This window comes from Sus scrofa, chromosome 8 (assembly GCF_000003025.6).
Source record: "Sus scrofa isolate TJ Tabasco breed Duroc chromosome 8, Sscrofa11.1, whole genome shotgun sequence".
Classification (NCBI taxonomy): domain Eukaryota; kingdom Metazoa; phylum Chordata; class Mammalia; order Artiodactyla; family Suidae; genus Sus; species Sus scrofa.
The window spans coordinates 68,424,215-68,443,952 of NC_010450.4; positions in this window are offsets into that span (position 1 = coordinate 68,424,215).

Sequence of the window (19,738 nt, forward strand, 5' to 3'; positions counted from 1 at the left end):
AGCTAAAAGCAAACATTAGCACCAGTGACTTACCTCTCAGACTCGGCAAAAACACAGGCAAGTTACTTCAAGTCACTGTGTCATTATCTCAGTATCTAATCGGCCTTGTTAATCGCCCATTACTCCTCTACTGACAGGAAGGGGTGCTTTGTCTCTAAAGGCCAGCCTGCATGTGGTTGTGCAGCTCTCTTTGTGGTTATCTTCTTTGTAGTGACAATTAACTTTCTTTCTTTCTCTTTCTCTCTGTCCCTCTCCCCTTCCTTCCTTCCTTTTCTTTTCTTGTCTTTTAGGGCCACACCCATGGCACATGGAAATTCCCAGGCTAGGGGCGCTTGAATCAGAGCTGCAGCTGCTGGCCAACACCACAGCCATAGCAACACCAGATCAGGGCACATCTGCTACCTATACAGCTCACGGCAACAGCAGATCCTTAATCCACCAAGTGGGGACAGGGATGGAACCCACATTCTAATGGATAGTAGTCGGGTTTGTTTCTGCTAAGCCACAATGGGAACTCCTGTAGTAATAATTTGTATAAAACTCTTTGATATCCTCAATCAAAAAGAAACATGAAGGTTTCAGTGAGGAGAAGATCCCTGCTAATCACAGGGATCTGTGACAAAATTTCCCTGGATCTTAAATCAACCAAGTATATTTGTCTAATAGAGTCTAGTCATGGTAGTCTCAATTTCTACTCACTGTTAAACCCATTCCTGGTCTCCTCTCCTTTTCTGGTCTCCTCTCACCTTTCTCTCCACCTTGGGAAAAAAAAAAATGAATTAAAAATTCAGGTCAAGGATATCCTGACAAGAAGGTGTTGAGATGCTTTTCCCATTTATTATAACATAAATTCCTGATTCCACATTTTACCCTTTTTGGTTTCAGTATAATCTACAGATGAAAACTTCTAATTACATCCTCTTTACATTCTAAAGGGTACCTTCCAACTTTTAATCATGTTTAATAGGTTGTGTGAACTGAAGTTTGGCACTTGCCATCAGCCTCCACGTGGAGTAAAACAGGAGCCACCACAGCTGCCAACCCACAGCACCCTCAGAGCAGAGCTCAGGGTGGAGACCAGGAGTAGGGCACTCTGTGATCTGGGAAAACTGGAAGAACAGTTCTTCAGATAGTTGGATACTTTTAGAAGAGATTTTATGAGCCCAGTTCTTGCATCTCCTCATATCTAGAAAAACACTAAAATCCTTCAGTGATGACTGACGTCTATGACGAGTAGTGACCTTCACAAGACCAGCAGCAAACTTCTGTAAAATGTGTGCCTGGCTGCAGGCACCTCCCCCTCCCCTTTATCACTTATTTCTTGATATTCCCCCGTTCCTCTTCGGGGCAGTATTTCAGAGCTGTCTGAGATACTGCCTCCTGGGCTGTAGTTAAGTGAACAAAACAAAAGATGTCGTGGTCATCTGTGAATGCAGTCACTGCCAAGGGCGGGCTGGTGAGCCCTGAGGGAACTCAGGAAAGAAAGAAGACTGGACCACAGCTGAGGTGCAGCTCAAAGGAGTGATTCCAGGAAGTCCAGCCCTTTATATCTTCCCATAGAAACTGTTTTTCCATAAATCTTTTGTTCCTGCTACCTTCCCTTTGTTGCAAAAACTCCTACATATCCTGGCTTCCCCCCTTTGCCTCCTCGGAGCAGTTTCCCAGGGCTACCTGAGATGCTGTCTTCTGGGCTTAAGCCCTAATTTCACCCCAAATAAAACTTAACTCTCAACTTTCAGGTTGTGTATTTTCTAAGTGTCAACAGATATAATGTCAGTTATAATAAGCTGCAGTAGAATCTGCCATAAGAAACTGAGTTTAGCAGCCTTTCAAATGACAAATCCAAAAGATACTAAAGGAAAAAAAGAGTAGCTTTGTAAAGGAAGCCAAATAAACATAACTTCAATCAGGCACCGTGCTTGTAAGTCAGCTTTATTTTGAATATAATTGAGCAATGAACAGAATTAGAGGAAATACAGGTGGTGGGTCATATTTCAGCAATCATTGCAGTGTTTACTGTACAAACACTGGACATGCTGGAGACACCAGATTCAACTAAAAAGAATAGACCCCTTAGCTTGTTATTGATGAGGGAATGAGGCTGAGAGAGATGCGTGAAGGCGGATTCAAAGCCAGAGCTGGACTCCTGGGTTTCTGGCTTCATGGCTCAGATCAGTTGCTATTTTGCACTAAATAGTTTGTTAAACTCAATTTTATCTAGCTTAATAGTAGCTCTACTGGTTGCCTGGATGTTGGAAGTATATATGGATATCCTAATCATTTGTATGCCCATTGGCAATAAGTCTGCGTGGTTTGCATGGATAAGACTTTTTTTTTTTTTTTTTTTTTTTTTTTTTTTTTTAAGGAGAAGAGAGAGGATGAGAAGTAGATATCGGTCTTTGTTCCATTTGTCTTTATTTTATTTTTTTAGGTTAAGAAGTAGATTTATTGAGTGAGAGCGAATGAGGGCCATTGCAGAAGGCAAGAGACTGTTCCATTTGTCTTAATACTGAATTTTAGAGGAAAATTGTACATGTTCTACACAAGGGCATAAGAACATCTGAGACAGTAAAGTATGGCTCCTGAGAATGAGAAATGCATGGAGTTTATCCTGCATAAAAGATTATCAGGTTTAGGTGGTAATTAAAATGCTTTAGGAAAAGGGATTTCAGTGTTAAAAATTTGGGTGATTAAAAAGAGACCTGAAGCATCAGGAATAGACTTTAAAACAAATCTCATGGCTGCCATAGGTGATACCATTGTGGGGAGGGAAGAATTGAGAGAGTGGGTATATACCCTCCTGTATAAAATAGTTGATTAGCAAGAGCCTACTGTACAGCACAGGAGAATCTACTCAATATTTTATAATAACCTATATGAGAAAAAAGAATGGACTACAGCATTGTGAATCAACTATACTCCAATAAGAGTAAATTTAAAAAAGGCTGAGATCTATAAAGAAAAGAGTCAGGAATAGCTTCCTTAGGTTGTATTTGCATCTTCTATTGAAAAACAATGGACAAACATCAAGAAAAACTTTATGCATAAGCTTCTGAATTTGAATTTGCATATAACCAGCAATCTAAACAGAAAATTGTCTTGCTGACTTATAAAAGCTCTTAATGTGGAAATAAATCCATAATAAGCTGTAGAGGCCTAAAGAAAATAAGAAAAATATAGGTCTCTTTTTGTTTAGGGTTTGTGCTGATTTCATTTTGTTTTGATTTTTGGGTTTAAAAAGACTTTTTCTTCTGTTCAAAATATATAAAAAATTTTTTATTCCCAGTGGGTATTTTGTAAGATTCTGGCTATCTCAACCCAACTCATAAAATTAAAATGAAGCCATAGCAAAAATGGTCAATTTGTTGGCAGTTTAAAACTGAAAGACATACATATCCTGGGGCCATATTGACTATGAAACCAAACTGATTTATTAAATCTCTGGAACTACTTAAGAGTAGTCACAAAATATGGTATCTTTTCTGCAAGTGTTGGGGAAAAAAAAAAAAAAAAAGCCTTTTTTATGACAGTACACTCTAATTTCGGAAAACCTGAGCTTCAGTCTAGCTCCTCCTTCTTGGGAAGTAAATGTGTGACTTTAGCAAGTAGTTTCGCTTATTTAAGTCCTGGTTACTTAAATTTAGAATGAAATAATTGTATAAAATTTATGGATAAGAAGAACTTGTGTTGAAAGCAGTTTGCAAATTGTTAAATAGAAGTAGCATGAGAATTAGAACGCCTGGGGTCAGGCCCTGACATTTCCATATAGGCCCTAAAAAAATTGAGCCACTTGAAGGTCTCCACTTCCTAATTTTATTTGATAAAACTGCATAGGGTTGCTGTGAGGAATATATACATACATACGTATTTTCTTAAGTGTCATGCAAGTATCAGTTTCTTCTATCGTGAAATACTGAGGCTTTCTACACACCACACACACACAAATAGGTCTCATAAATGTTACATACTCACCATGAACTCTGAATGCACTTTATAGCATTTAGTTGCTTAAAATGCCCTTGATGTTTTTGTTTGTTTGTTTTTTCCCCTTGATGTTTTTAAATTGAATTTAGAGGTACTGTGCAAGCCAAATAGGAAAAACTTTATAGTTTCACTTGATATGGATATTAAACACTGACAAACTAAGTCCAGAATATTAGCTTCTTCCCACACGAGTTTTTCAATCTTATTCTGGAAGTGGAGCCTTAATAATGAAGTTATGCATGATTTGGAGGGTCTATTTAAAGTCATTTAACCTCAAAGCTGATGTCCATTAAAGAAAGAATAAATTTAATTTCAATAAACACTTCTGATAGAGATAGGAGGGCAGAGGAGGGCAACAGAGTAGTTTATAAATGAATAAATAAGTATACAAGACATAATTACCCAGGTAAAGACTAAAGATGAATATATAAACACAATTTGTACACAGTAACCTCTCTGGCACTGATTCTAGAAGAAAAGTTGAGTTGGAGAGTTAACTCAGATTATGCCAGGAATGCTGTGATTGCTACCTTGTATTTTATGGATCATGAAGCTTGTGCTCATAGAACTCAAGGTAATTGCATTGGATTTCACAGCCAGCCAATGTCTGAGCTAGAATTCAAACCTTTGCTTTCTGACCTCAACCTCCCTACGGTAGACACATATGCAACTCTAAGATCTACCTGAGTAGATCTGTTGAATGGATATGTTTTAAAAACGTGGCCTGAGAACAGAAAATACTGTTAAGTTGATCTTTCTTCCTCTAGTTTAGGAATATATTCAGCAATGTCCTTATGTAGATGTAAAATTCCAATTTACATACCAGTTTTCAGGCACTACATGGATAAGACAGAAAGACCCAGTGCTGGCAGGGTGTGCCATGTAGAGTTACCAAAACTGTATTTACAAATCCTGAAAAACTAGCCAAAACTCCTAACAGGATCCTATAGGAATCAATGATCTAACTCCTTACTAAGCCTAAGAGAGACCCTAAGAAGATTTTAGTTTTCTATTTTCTCTCTGGTCCTTCATGATCCTCTGCATTATTGAGTGGCAATTTCATGATAATAGACTAAGCATATTAAGGAAGGATTCTTTCTTTTGTTAGACTATGAATTGTTGCATTAGAAAAAGCAAGGATTCAACTTCTGAATGAATAGAAATGTTTGCATATTAGAGTAATTGCCTATATCATGTATTTTCTTTTCCTACCCACAGTTGAAGCTTTTTACATACTTCCAATTTCTTACATGAAGTATCACTGATTTTTGAGATTAAAGTGTAAAATCTCTCCTAGAGATTCAGGATATTAGAATAACCATAAATGTTTTACTTGAATATTCATTTTAGTTCTCCCAGCAGCTGTGACAAGAGACAAAATATGATGCATTTTAAAAATTCTCATCATAGAGAAGAAATACATACATACCAACTTAATCTCTTTGGTATGAAATACAGAATGCTGATCACTTGTAAAATCTTAGATGCGTGTGACTTTGCTACTACCTCCCCTCCCCCAGACTTATTTTGTGAAATGTTACTTATTGCTGGTTTGAGCAATGAAAGATGACAGTAAAAGGTGATTACCATGGTTACCAGGTGGCTTCAGTGACCACTAATAGCCATCAAATCCCAGCTTTATGTTTTCTCCCTCAATGTTCCTCGTTTTATATTCATCTCCATGAATGAGACTATCATCTCTAGTTGTTTAAAATAGAAGCTCTGACATAATCATTACCTCCTTTTCTGTCACTCTGCCGCCTTTCCTACATTCAGTCAGTCAATAGGATCTGTTGATACCTTCAACATCTCTTCAGTTTACAGGTGTCTATGCCACTCTCCTAAGTAAGGCCATTATCCTTTCCTGCTTAGGTCACTCCAGTACCTTCTAAATACTTTCTCTCTTTTATTTTTTTGGCCTTACTTTATTCAGTTTTGTTCCTTGGCATTTCTTACCAGTTTTTTCCCTATTGACAGGAAATATATTTTCTTCTCTGTAGTTATAATACCATCCATCTCTTTACTAAGGATAACTGTTACTTCGACTATAACCCATCATTTTGCTTAAAGACTTTCCAGCGACTGTTCCAGACTTTCACTTCTAATCTGGAGATAGTTTTCTAGAACTGCTATAAAAATCTTAGTCTAGTAAAACTTTTCTTCCCATGGGAATTCCTGGTTTCATGCTGCTGCTTCTTAAAAGCGACATATTTCCTGTTTTGTGTACTGTCTATGAGCAACTACTTGCAAGAAAATTCTTAAGGGCTGCAACTTGTAGTAAATGTTGATTCTTTTTACATTCCCATTTTCTTTTTATACATAGAAATTTATGTTCCAAATAGTTTTCCCTCAAAATTTTAAAGACATCGTCCTCTTGTCTTTCAGCATACAGTATTGGGATGAAAAAAATGTGATGTCTGTATGTATGTCATGCTTTTGTAGGTAAACTTTCATATTTTTTCCTATCTTCAGGAAGACTTAAAATCTCAGTATAACTGACAGTGAAATTTCAGTGATCTAAAAGAAAACATAAAATTACCCTGTAGGAATATTTCTCACAATCTAGGGTAGTAGGACACTGATGGAAATAGACATTTTACACTGAAATTAACTTTAAAAAGAACAAACCAGGAGTTACCTGATGGTGCAGCAGGTTAAGAATCTGGTACTGTCATTGCTGTGGCTTGGGTTGCTGCCATGGAGTGGCCAAAACAAAACAAAAATCCACAAAAACCTATACAAACCAAATATAGAAAAATATCCTAATGTTAGAGATAGTATTTGCAACACAAAATAATCATTCCTCTCTCCTTACAAGACTAAGTTCTTACAGAGAACTTAATAGATCTCTGGGGTGGTAAAAATTATTAAAATGATACTCATGAAAAATCATAATGAAAGGATATTATATTTTGAAATAAAGTTTATTTTGATAGAAAGTCAAATCTATCCTTAAAAATAAAAAATTGTATTGAGGAGTTCCCGTCATGGCTCAGCGGAAATGAATCTGACTGGTATCCATGAGGACACAAATTCGATCCCTGGCCTTGCTCAGTGGGTTAAAGATCTGGCATTCCCATGAGTGGTGGTGTAGGTCACAGACATGGCTCAGATCTGGCATTGCTGTGGCTGTGATATAGGCCAGCAGCTACAGCTCTGATTGGACCCCTAGCCTGTGAACCTCCATATGCCATGTGTGTGGCCCTAAAAAGACCAAAAAAAAAAATGTATTGAAATAAAAAAAGGCATCTACATGTAGTGGGCAGGTTAAATAACAAATTAAATATAGCCAAAGAGCAAAGTAGTCTATTGGGTATTGTTGGGCTGCACCCTGCACTAGCCCAGCTTTGTGTGGGGTGGGGGGTATTACTATAAAAACATTTTTTCTTTGTCTAAATTACATCTAATTTGGATAGTAGAGTTAACATACATGTTATGTGATATATATAGGTAGGTAAACAGAAGCTCTCAGTTTAAATTTGTCAATAATGACATAAATATTTGTGTACATATAATAAATATTCATAGAGGTATATTAATACTATTAAGCTGAGAAAGTATATTATGTAATAAAAAATAGTTGTCCTTTACATACACAAAATATTCTATTTTTTAATTCAATGAATTTTATTATGTTTATAGTTATACAACCATCATCACATCCTAATTTTAGAACGTTCCCATCCCAAATCTCCAGCCTATCCCTCCCCCCTTTGGTAACCATAAGCTTTTCAAAGTCTCTGAGTCTGTCACTGTTCTGCAAATAAATTCATTTGTATCCTTTTTTTAGAGTCCACTTATAAATGACAGTATATGATGTTTGTCTCTCCTCGTTGAACTTAGCCTGATAATTTCTAGGTCTATCCATGTTGCTACAAATGCCATTATTTCATTCTTTTTTATGGCTGAGTAGTGGTCCACTGTGTAGATGTACCACATCTTCTTTATCCACTCCTCTGTGACGGACATGTAGGTTGCTTCCATGTTTTGGCTATTGCTCAGCTTTAAGGTTGAAGAGCCTGAAGTCAACAATGGAGACATTAGTGGTTTAATGGATAGGGGTTGGGGGGAGGTTCTGACACATCTGAAGCAAGGTCCTGGAGAGACACTGGCCATATACAGTGGGCAGGACATGGTACCAGGCTCCCATCCTGCAGTGGGGTGGTAGGGAGGAGAGATTGCCAATTAATGGGGGAATTAGGTCTGGTTGGCTCATTAGTAACGAGGGAAACCAGCAGAGGGGCACTCCCCTCAGGGCCCCTTTGCTCTGAATAAACATTAACTGGTGCCCAAAGCAAGTATGTAGGAAGATCAGTCTTGGGAGTAGGGCATAGGTGAAGCAGGCACTGGTCCAGCAGGGGATGTACAAAGAGCAAGACAATAGCTATCCGAGTGACCTGACCCCAAAGGGATGGAACTAAGGAAATCGCAGGTAATGTCCCACAAATGTATAGAATGATAGGAAATACAAAAGAAATTATGAGATAGGGAAGACAGAATGAGACAATCCAAAAAAGATCAAATAGAGACTACAGAGGGAGAAAATAGAATAAGGAGATACAGTGTTTAAAGTGATAAAATTCAAAAATATTTCAAAAATTTAGGAAAATTACTAGTTATATTTAGGAAGGATGTAAAAGCTTCATGTTAAACCTCTTAGAAGTCCTTTTAAATGTATGCGTTCAATTAAAAGTGTCTTGCCTAGCTGATTACTACATATATGCTTCAGAAATCACTGAAGATGTAGACTTTTATGGGAAGTCGTTGATCCGTCACAGTTGAGTAGGGGCCACTGTACATGAGCTTATGTGTTTGCCTTCATCTTTGATATCTTGAGTGTCACATTTCTGGTTCTCTGATCTTAGTGTTCCTCAGCAGATGCTCATACATTTTCTGCTTACATGTATGTTCTCTTGACAGTATGTCCTCTAGAGGGTATCTTTCTTTTGTTGAATTGTCAGTATCTAGCACATAACAAACATTCAGTAAATACTTCTGCACTGAACTGAATTTTACTCGACATACTGCTACTTTCAAGGGCAGCATAATTGTACAGATCTTCAACATAAATGTAAAGGTAAGGCTTCCTATACTATATTGATGTATCACAAAGTCACTGTCACACATTAACTCAGAGCTGAATGTTATAATTTCATTTTTATGCATAATAGAATTTAGAGAAGAAAATTCATCTTACATTTATGGCATTAAGAAAAAGGTCAAAATATTGTGTTCTGCATGAGAAGATACCCACCGATAATGCCGTTTCTCAAGCTTGACTAATGAACTTCATTAAAGTGTTCTTGAATCTGCACAACTGAATTTATTCACATATCCAATTAAGGCCTCCTGAAGACATAGCAAAGAATTTTTATTTTAATATTTTAAATGTGTACAAATATAGAAATAATTAAAATTCTAACTTTTATAAGTCTCAGACAAAACCATAAAAACAAATTTAGAAATTAAACCAAGACTACAAATCTAAAAAGAACAAATTAATAATATAAACTTGATGGGATACATGATATTGCTTTGCTGAAATTAAATCTGTTTGCTATTAGCCTTGAGTTCAGCATGCCCATTCTAAAATGTGCCTTGTAATATCTCAATTCTTCCACTATTTCTTATTTCAAACTACTGTGGAGTCAGTTAGCTTTCACTGGGGAGGTGGGGTCAGGTTATTTCTTTTATGTGTTAAATCCTCTTTCCTTTCTCATCAGCCTGGGAAAATTAAAGAAGTATTACTTGGCATTACCTCAATCATAAAAACAGATGCAGAGACTTCTCTGATGGCTCAAGGGTTTAAGAATCCAGCATTGCTACTGCTGTGGCATGGGTTCAATTCCTGGCTGGGGAACTTCTGCATGCCCTGGGCATGGCCTAAATAAATAATAAAAACAAATGCAAGCCCAGGCACTGAAATCTTCAATAATCTGTAGTTCACCTAATTGATTCTGGATATGTTCCTTTTAATTTATGGATTATTTCAGAAAGTAAAACATACAATTAAAAGTTTTCAGAGAGAACTAAGATTCCAAAAATCATGTCTTACACCTCCAAGAGTCCCTAAGCCCCTATTAAAGAGACTCTGCCCTACAACTACCTTGATAAGAATTAGGGTACCAGGAGTTCCTGTCCGGGCTCAGAGGAAATGAATCTGAGTAATCCATGAGGACACAGGTTCGATCCCTGGCCTTATTCAGTGGGTTAAGAACCTGGCATTGCCATGAACTGTGGTGTAGGTCTCAGATGTGGTGAGAGCTCCAATTCAACCCCTAGCCTGGGAACCTCCATATTCTGTGGGTGCAGCCCTAAAAAGATAAAAGAAAAAGAAAAAAAACCAGTTAGTGGACCAAATAATAATTTGCTTTATAATGGAATTTTGAGTACTTAATAGAGGAAATTATGAAAAGTCTTAGAAAAATGCAGAAAATGTAAACTCCTGAAGATCTTGAATCCAAAGTTTTTGAAACAGAAGTAATTCTTTCCCTTTTCTTCTAAATTCATAATTTTGATTCATCTAGAAATGTTTTCATGTTACTTTGCTTTTTGCTTTTAAAATTGCATGGTTTCCTTGGAAAACAACGTTTCTTACCATATTAATTGTATGATCAATTTAGGCTGTATATTTCTTAAAAATGATTTCCTCCTCAGTATAACTTTTGTTATATATCAGTTACTTCTAAGGATTAAAGCATTAAAATTTTATTTTTTAAGGGGAAGACACATTTTTATTACAAGATACTGAATGAAATTTCTTGCAGGGTGAAGTATAATATGAAAGTGACCCATTTGAATTTTCTTTGGAGGAAAACGGATGATCTACTGAATCACCCATGACATGGCTTTTTTTTTTTTTTTCTTTTTTTTGAGTAGGAATTCAGAAACTTCACACTCTCTATAAAACCTTTTTAAGTTAGGTGAGGCATTAATTGTCATGTTAAGAGAGCAAAGTGAAATGCCTGCTAGTCTGTCCTGTTGGTAAGATGCATACATACTTTCTCCGTAAAAATAACTACTATTCTGTTTTAGTTTTTATTACCCCGAAGGTATACTTTGGCAAACCAGCAAGTGTATGACAAAAGTATTGTTAGTTCTATTTATTTTATTTTATTTTATTTTATTTTATTTTATTTTATTTTCATTAATTCTAAATTAAACTTATTTTATATGCCTTAAATATAAATATTGTGAGTAAATACACTGTAATATTTGTCTTCTCCAGAACCTAACTTTACTTGGCAACTTGGAGAAAATTTAGGATTCCTTTGGTGTCCTAATCTAGGATATCTGTTAATAAAGCTATAGTTGCAGTGTTTTCTTCAACTGTGCTTTCTTTGACCAAAATCTTGAACTAAAACTTAGTATGCAAAAGAGCAGTATTTTTTTGGCTCAGTATAGAGCTGAGAGCATAAAAATCCGAAGTAGAGGAGTTCCCTTCGTGACTCAGCAGTTAATGAACCCGACTAGGATCCTTGAAGTTTCAGGTTCGATCCTTGTCCTCACTCAGTGGGTTAAGGATCTGGTGTTGCCATGAGCTGTGGTGTAGGTTGCAGACACAGCTCGGATCTGGTGTGGCTGTGGTATAGGCCAGGGGCTACAGCTCCAATTCGATCCCTAGCCTGGGAACCTCTGTGTGCCATGGGTGCAGCTCTAAAAATCAAAAACAAAACAAAATTTTGTAGAATTTTGTTGACTTTTTTGCTGTTCCTGAATACCTCTAGGAAACAGCTTCAACTCCTTGAAACCACTAACATGTTGAAGACAACTAATTATAATCATCCTAGGACATCAGATATGTTCTGTGACCAAAACGGAGACTTTCTGTGTGAGGCAAGTGAGTTTGAAATGAAAACAAGTTGAGGACTCTCATCTGTGAGGTCCAAAAACCCCACCTCTTGAGCTAAGTCAAAGAGAGAAGAGGACAATATTTATTACTATTAGTGTTACTATTTTGCCTTTGAAAAATGCAAAGTATCATGGGCACTTAAGAATTAATGACTTAGATCCAAGTTTGGGAAATTCACTAACTTTTGGCCTTTGGAGGAATTAAATAGAAAGATGCCCTTCCACTTGAAATCTTAGAATTTGGGTTGGATTAGGTTGAGTTGATTGGACAGGACTATGAGGTACCAAATTTAGGGATTATCATATTGCTGAATGTAATGGATCCATCGCAGACACTGTCCCACTTACGGATTCTAGTGGAGGAAGATGTAAACTTGTGATATTTCTGAACTTGGACTGGGAAAATGTCTGGTTTAGAAGGAAATTTATATGTATCTGGTCTGTGGAAGGTACATAGCTTACAGGTATTGAAGTCAGAAGGTGAAGTTCAGGTTAAGCAAAAATAACCAAACATAAGGACAGGCTTTGATTCACTTAGTTACAAAGAGTCACTGGCCAGAATGGCGGAACTTTGGGTGGTTTGAGAAATATTATTCTCTGAGACCAAGACCTACTTTTGAATTTTATCTCTGTAAACCTCTGGTTATTGAGGGTTCCTTCTCACTTATGTCTTTGACATTATACCTATGATGAAAATAGAAAAGTGTCTTTATTCCTAAAGAGATTTTAGATCTAGGTTCCTCATCGTGTCTGCTAGCCTGATATTTTAGGGTTGGAGTGGGGCTTTGGGAAGATAAATTCTAACCTCTATCTTCTTTTTGTAATGGAATTCCCTCTAGCTAGAGGCCTTCTTTGTGCAAGAACATGGGTTCACCTAAAATAAATTTTTTTTTTTTTTTTTTTTTTTTTAGGGCCGCACTTGCAGCCTATGGAGATTCCCAGGCTAGGGGTTGAACTGGAGCTGTACCTGCTGGCCACGTCCACAGCAACACAGGATTTGAGCCATGTCTGCGACCTACACCACAGCTCATGACAATGCCGGATCCTTAACCCACTGTGCAAGGTCAGGGATCAAACCTGCATCTCATGGATGCTAGTCAGATTTGTTAACCGCTGAGCACGACGAGAACTCCTAAAATAAAAGTTCTGATGAATAATATATCTTGCCATATTTCACCAGGGATGCGAATAACCCTAATGAATTCTTTGAATTTGGGCAGAACCCTTAGGTAGGTTCCCTCCAATCTAAGCCTTTCACAGGAGGATGTATATACATCTCTCTCTCCTTTGAAAACATCCAAAGCCTTAATATGCAAACAAACTCAAAATTACTGACAAGATGCCTGCCCAATGCTGTAAATTACCTATGCTGCAATTCCCTATTTAAATTAAAATTTGATGATTTACACTCGAATTATTTTAAGCAGTTCAAGAAAAGATAATTCTAAGAAGTTGTTACAGATGCTCTAATTTCTGATATGCTCACTGGACTAGTTAATGAACAGTGTGCTTTGCATATCTTAAAGTGTGCATCTGGTAAACACAAAGTTTATCCAATTGCCTTATCTGCAATGTCATGATCTATTGTTGCGAATCTTTGGAGGATTCAAAAAAGAAAATTGAAAGAGTGCATATTCAAAAGGAGGCTAAACTGAGCAGGCACCCAGGGTCAGTTTATGTGTACATAACTGTAATTTACACACGTTTACATGTCTAGGATTAAAGTTAAAGATGACATTTTCATTGTGTCTGGGTTGCCTTTGGCAAGTAAAATGATGATAGAAGTATCTTACTGAATTTCAGTTCTTGAAGAAGGTATTTAAGATAGGCCCTCTAATGTATAAAATAATGAAGTCATTTTGAATTGGGGTCAAAAATTGATCTGGCAGTAATGTTCGTGGAAATTCTAAACTGATGCAGAAGGTATCCAGTGCTGCTGGAGAGGTTTGTCAGCTTTTCCAGATATTTGTGTATCCTATTTTTGTTCCATATCTAGTATCGTGTTAAATATATTCTAGTTTTGTTAATCCATAGCAATGTGGTTAAATGTATTAGTGTAACTGAACTAGGGCACTGCGGGGGCTCCTGGGCACAAGCCTTTTCTGCCCGCCCCCCCCCCCATTTCCTGTTTTTAGGGAATAAGCTTCAGCCTCCAAGACTTTCCCTGAGCTCCAAAGAGCAGATTCAAACAGTTGCTAATCAAGGGAAGGGATGGGATGCAGAGACCAGGGAGGGGCAGTCAAGAGACAATAGTGCAGCCTGGGAGCAGAGTCCTAGTTCCTCCTCAAGGAACATATATGAGAGTATCTTTGAGCTCCTTGGCAGAACTACTACTGATGAAGCATTCTTCATTTCAGAAAGGAGAAGGACCACCAGAACCCATCCTGGGGCCCCTAAGCACCATATCTGAGAAAGAGTGCAAGCTTGCCTCTACCTTGATCCTTGTATCTAAGGCCCTATTTTCCACTCCCCAAGCTATAAAACCACCTCCTGATCTCTCCCAAGGGGGGGTACAGTCTTTAAGGCATTAGGCTGCTATGGCTCCCTTTGCCTGGCGAAGCAATTAAAAACTACCTTTTTTTCCTTCACCCAAAAACTCTGTCTTGGTGTTTCTTTTCAGCACTGGTAGACACAGGCTGAGTTTCAGCACATTAGTTCTGAGTAATACAGCCCTGGATTGAAAGGTCTTCTCCTCTCCTTATAGCCACGTAAACTTAGTAATGAAACCATCATAATAATAATTACTACAGGGCTGTTGTGAGGGTAAAAATGAGATCGTTCTTAGTGTCTGGACTGTTAAAATCCTCAACAATAGTAGCTGCTAATGCTGTGATTATTATTAGATTCTTGTTGCTATTCTGTCAGTTCCCATAGATACAACAGAGAAAATAATACTCATGCCATAAGAATAAAGCCTATAAGAAGAGCTGCTGGGGGAGTTCTCTTGTAGAACAGCAGGTTAAGGATCTGGCCTTGTCATTGCAGCAGCTTGGATCACTGCTGTGGTGTGAGTTTGATCCCTGGCCAGGGAACTTCCACGTACTGGGGGCGTGGCCAAAAAAATGTGAAGACAAATATCTCCACTCTGCTGCCCATCCATGGTCTAGATCACACACAACATTGCATGCTTTTCTATTTATTAAAAGAAAATGTAGAGAAAAAAAAAAAACTTGTTTCCTTTTATTTTTATTTATTTATTTGCTGTTTAGTGCTTCATCTGCGGCATACGGAAGTTCCCAGGCTAGGGGTCAAATTGGAGCTACAGCCACCGGCCTACGCCATAGACAGAGAATCATGGGATCTGAGTCACATCTGTGACCTACACCACAGCTCAGGCAACTCCAGATTCCTGACCACTGAGCGAGGATAAGGATTGAACCCTCGTCTTCATGGATATTAGTCAGATTTCTTTCCTCTGTGCCACAGTGGGAACTCCCAAAACTTGTCTGTTTTTAAAAACTACATTTCCAAAATACCAACAGAATGATGGCTGTTTCTATAAAATTAACTCAATTTGTTAAAAGTCCAATGTTTATAAAATTCAAGATTTTACTAAATTTATAAAAAAGAATTTTAAGCATGGGTGATGAGAGGAATTATTACATTATCCTCTATTTGGGGTGAGTAAATAATCATGTTTATTCCTCCTATCCCTCCACATAGTCTTCACTTAAATGAAGCCTTCATGCACACTAATTACAGAGATTTGCAATAAAGAATACTCACCGCCCAAACTTTATCATCTGTTGCTTTAAACATTTTACATTTAAAAAAAGTTTTTAATTAAAATTTTTCTCTCTAAATATGGTTGACCCCTGAACAACTCCAAAGTTAGAAGTGCTGACTCTCAGCACAGTGGAAAATCTGAATTATAACTTTGCAGTTGGCGCTCTGTGCTCCCAGTTCCACAATCAGCGGCATCAACCTCAGATTGTATAGTACTGTAATACGTGTTTATTTAAAAAATCCACATATAAGCGGACCTATGCAGTTCAAACCTGTGTTGTTGTAGAGTTGACAGCGTATTATGCTACATTATGTTACTCTTCTTAAAACTTCAGTGGAAATATAGAACAATGGTCATTTTTCTGCAGTGTAATTCTTTAATGGTCTAGAAAGTAATCATCTATGTCCGTCCATGCAAGGAAAATAAGATTATTCCTGTATTCATTTTAAATCCAAAGAGGTGCCAGTATTTTAACTCAGATTATAACTGTTAGGCAACCTGTTGGAATACAAACTGGGAGAAGACTGTAGATTAAAATGATACAATGACAAAAATACAATCAGAAAAAAATATCAAATATGATGAGCCTGAGCGAAACTATGAAAAAATATCAAAACCAGGTTTATAGTATGCAATTCTCTAAAGATCCCATTTCCTCACCTGTATTAGCGCAGGCAACTGTAACATACCATAGATGTGGTAACTTAAGCAAAAAAAAATGTGTTTTTTCACAGTTCTATGGGCTGTAAAGTCCCAGATCAAAGTCCAGCAGGGTTCCGGTTGTGGTGAGAGCCTTCCTCCTGGCTTGCAGATGGCCCCTGGTTCATTATATCCTTACATGGCAGAGAGACAGAAGGTGTGCCTGTGTTCTGGTCCCTCTTGCTCTTTGTATAAGGACAGCAACCTCACCTACCCTATCCGCATGACCTCATCTAAACCCATTAAATCTCCCAGATGCTCCACCTCCGAATACCATCACCTTGGAGGTTAGAGCCTTAAAATAGGCATTTTGGAGGGGAGCACAAACATTCCATCCATACACCATCTTTCCTTCCCCCAAGTCTTTTGGAAGGAAATCGTTTAACAAGGGGATGAAAATAGCATTTCTTCTAATAGCTTTTGCTAAACAAAATAAAATGACCTCAACCACCACCAGACGGAATTATAAGATCATTCAAGTTTTTATTCCACATCAGAAGGTTGTAACTACAGTTACATTTTACCAAATTTAGAAGCAATTAGAGAACATGTTGCGATTTTCATTTTTCAAATAATACTAACAAGGTCACATCATATAAGTGGAAATAGCTTAAAGCCTAATGTTAGTTGACCTATTGCGAATCTGTTTCATTCTAACCTCAGAATTGCTAGTACATGGTTTAAATTGTCCAGTTCCTATGCCTTAATCTGGAGAATATGAGTAATAAATCTGCTCTGATACATTATAAACTCTGTAAGTCAGTCAACTAATATTTAAAAAGGACTCACTCTATTCCAGGCACTGATTAGAATTGGGATATGGTATCTTAAAAAAAAACCAGACATACTGTAAGGTGAGTGCAGAGAAAAAGAGAACCAGCCGGGTATTCAGGCAAAGAGAAGAAAATTTACCAAAAAGGAAAGAAGAGGGTGACTGATCCTTGAAAAGAGCCAGCCCCCCTGCCCTTCTGGCAGGGCCTCCTTATACTCTGCAGAGGGGAAATTGATTCCCTGAAGTGGGGGGGGAGGTTAATCTTTTACCTGTAGCTGGACTCTGGTGGTCATGTAATCATGAGAAAGCTGGAGGTGTGTAGTGTCCCGCGGCGGGGAGGCGGGGGGGATGTCTTGTAGTCTTGGGAAAGTTGGCACCAGCAGCAAAAACCGATGTCACTTAAGCAACAAACCCTAACCCAGTCTCATGGGTCAGCATAATGAGCCATTTTAACAATGAGCCCCCATGTAGCCCCTAACACATACCTCACTGATAACCTTATTGTTTTGTGAAAAAGAGACATATTGATTTGTTTTGTAGAAATGAACAAATATTTACAAAAACTCATATGCTCACACATAAAGTGATTTCTTGTCTACTTGCATGTATAAACTTGGAGTGATATAAATGAATTAGTCAAAAATCCATTAATTATAGACTTATTTTCAATTTTTAATTTTTTTTTGTCTTGTCTTTCTAAGGCTGCACCTGCAGCACATGGAGGTTCCCAGGCTAGGGGTCAAATCAGAGTTGCAGCTGCTAGCCTACACCACAGCCACAGCAATGCCAGATCTGAGTCGCATTTGCAACCCACACCACAGCTCATGGCAATGCCGGATCCTTAAGCCACTGAGCAAGGCCAGGGATAGAACCCGCAACCTCATGGTTCCTAGTCAGATTTGTTTCTGCTGCGCCATGACAGGAACTCCATAATTATAGTTAGATTTATTTCATGCATTTAAAATAATATGCCATAAAATACAATTTACATGGGAATTATTTTCTCATGTAAAAATTTTATTCACACCATTTGCATCCGCCATAAAATTTTTTTCTTCACCACTAGAACTTGCTTTTGAGTTACCTTATAGAGTTTTCCAGAGCTCGTCATAATTTGTCCAAATAATTTGACATCTACACTCTGAAATCACGTATATTGCTGTCCCTGGAAATTTTACATGGTATTGTAAAATTACCCAGATTTTATTATGTATTGTAAAACTTTTATGTATAATATAAAATATGTATAAGTATATATTTAAATCATGTTATACATTTATATGACATTTATATAATAGTTTCTTAATATTTACTATATTAATAAATATATAGGTGTATATTTTTAATTTTCTATTTTCTGTATTGCTATCTAGTAAGTTTGAGTAGGCTGGCTTACAGTAATACCTAACATTACGATTATTTCAATTTTTCTCCCAGTAATAGATTTTGGGTCTAAATTGAATGTCTTTCTCTCAGACGTAGTAATAAGGCATCCAAACCTACTAGTGATAGAGGTAATTTCAGGCTAAGAGATAATGAACAGTTTCATTCAAAATAAGTAATTGAGATGTGTCACAAAACATATTAAACATTATAAAGTTTCAAATATATAATCTGGTACTTTTCTGAAGGTTGAATTATATGGTTAAAAGAGTTCCTGCTATGGTGCAACAGGGTTGGCAGGATCTTGGGAGCACTGGGATACAGATTCCATCCTGGCACAGCGGCTTACGAATCTGGCCTTGCTGCAGATGCAGCTTAGGTCATAACTACAGCTTGGATCTGATCCCTGGCCTAGGAACTCCATATGCCATGGGGTGGCCCAAAATGAGGGGGGAAAATACCCCAAACTACTTTTATTTGTAGGTATATGTAATAAATGTGTAGAGGTATAAATTATGAAATGTGCATATCAAACATTATTATTGAACTAATCCAGTAAACATGTAGGTAATAATATAGGTATACAATGGCCATTACATGTTTTGTAACTCCTATTTGAAAGAGTTAAAATACTTTTGATCTACAGGGATGTTGCATTTGTCTGATTCACTTAATATAGATTAATGAAAACAACATATGAAAATTAGTATCAGGAAATTTTTAATTCATTAAAGGTAACTCAAAATAGTGACATTTGCAAAGATCAGAATTCTGGGGTCCTGGCTCCCATATCAGTGCTGCTTCCATCTCTCTTCCTGCTAGGGCCAGAGGCAGGCTGCCTCAGGGGGAGAACAGCACTGGAAACAAATAGTTTACAGTCCAGAACAGAATACATGGAGCATATTATTCTTATTCCTGTTATATCCCCTAAAGCAATTCCTAGATTAGTATTTAACAAGTGGAGCCCCTGAATTCAGCTTCTTACTCACATCCAACCTTACACCTCCTTTAACAGAAGTGACCACTTTTCTTTCTGCCTTATGTTCTATCAGACACTCCACAGAAGTACAAATAAACCATGTGTTGAAGTGAGATTTATAGTTGAACCAAAGGAAAGAATCAACTGTAATGTGTTTAACACTTTTGGATTAAGGAAAATTGACTCTAATTATTTCGAACTTGTGATATTGTGTCTATAGTGATAATACGAAACTTCTCTGGTTTTTCTGATGCTAGACTAAGGAGCTGTCATTTTGTTATGCTTGGGATCAATGTATTTATAATCTGTGTGCCTAAAAGTGGTCTTGGGATGTCACCAAACA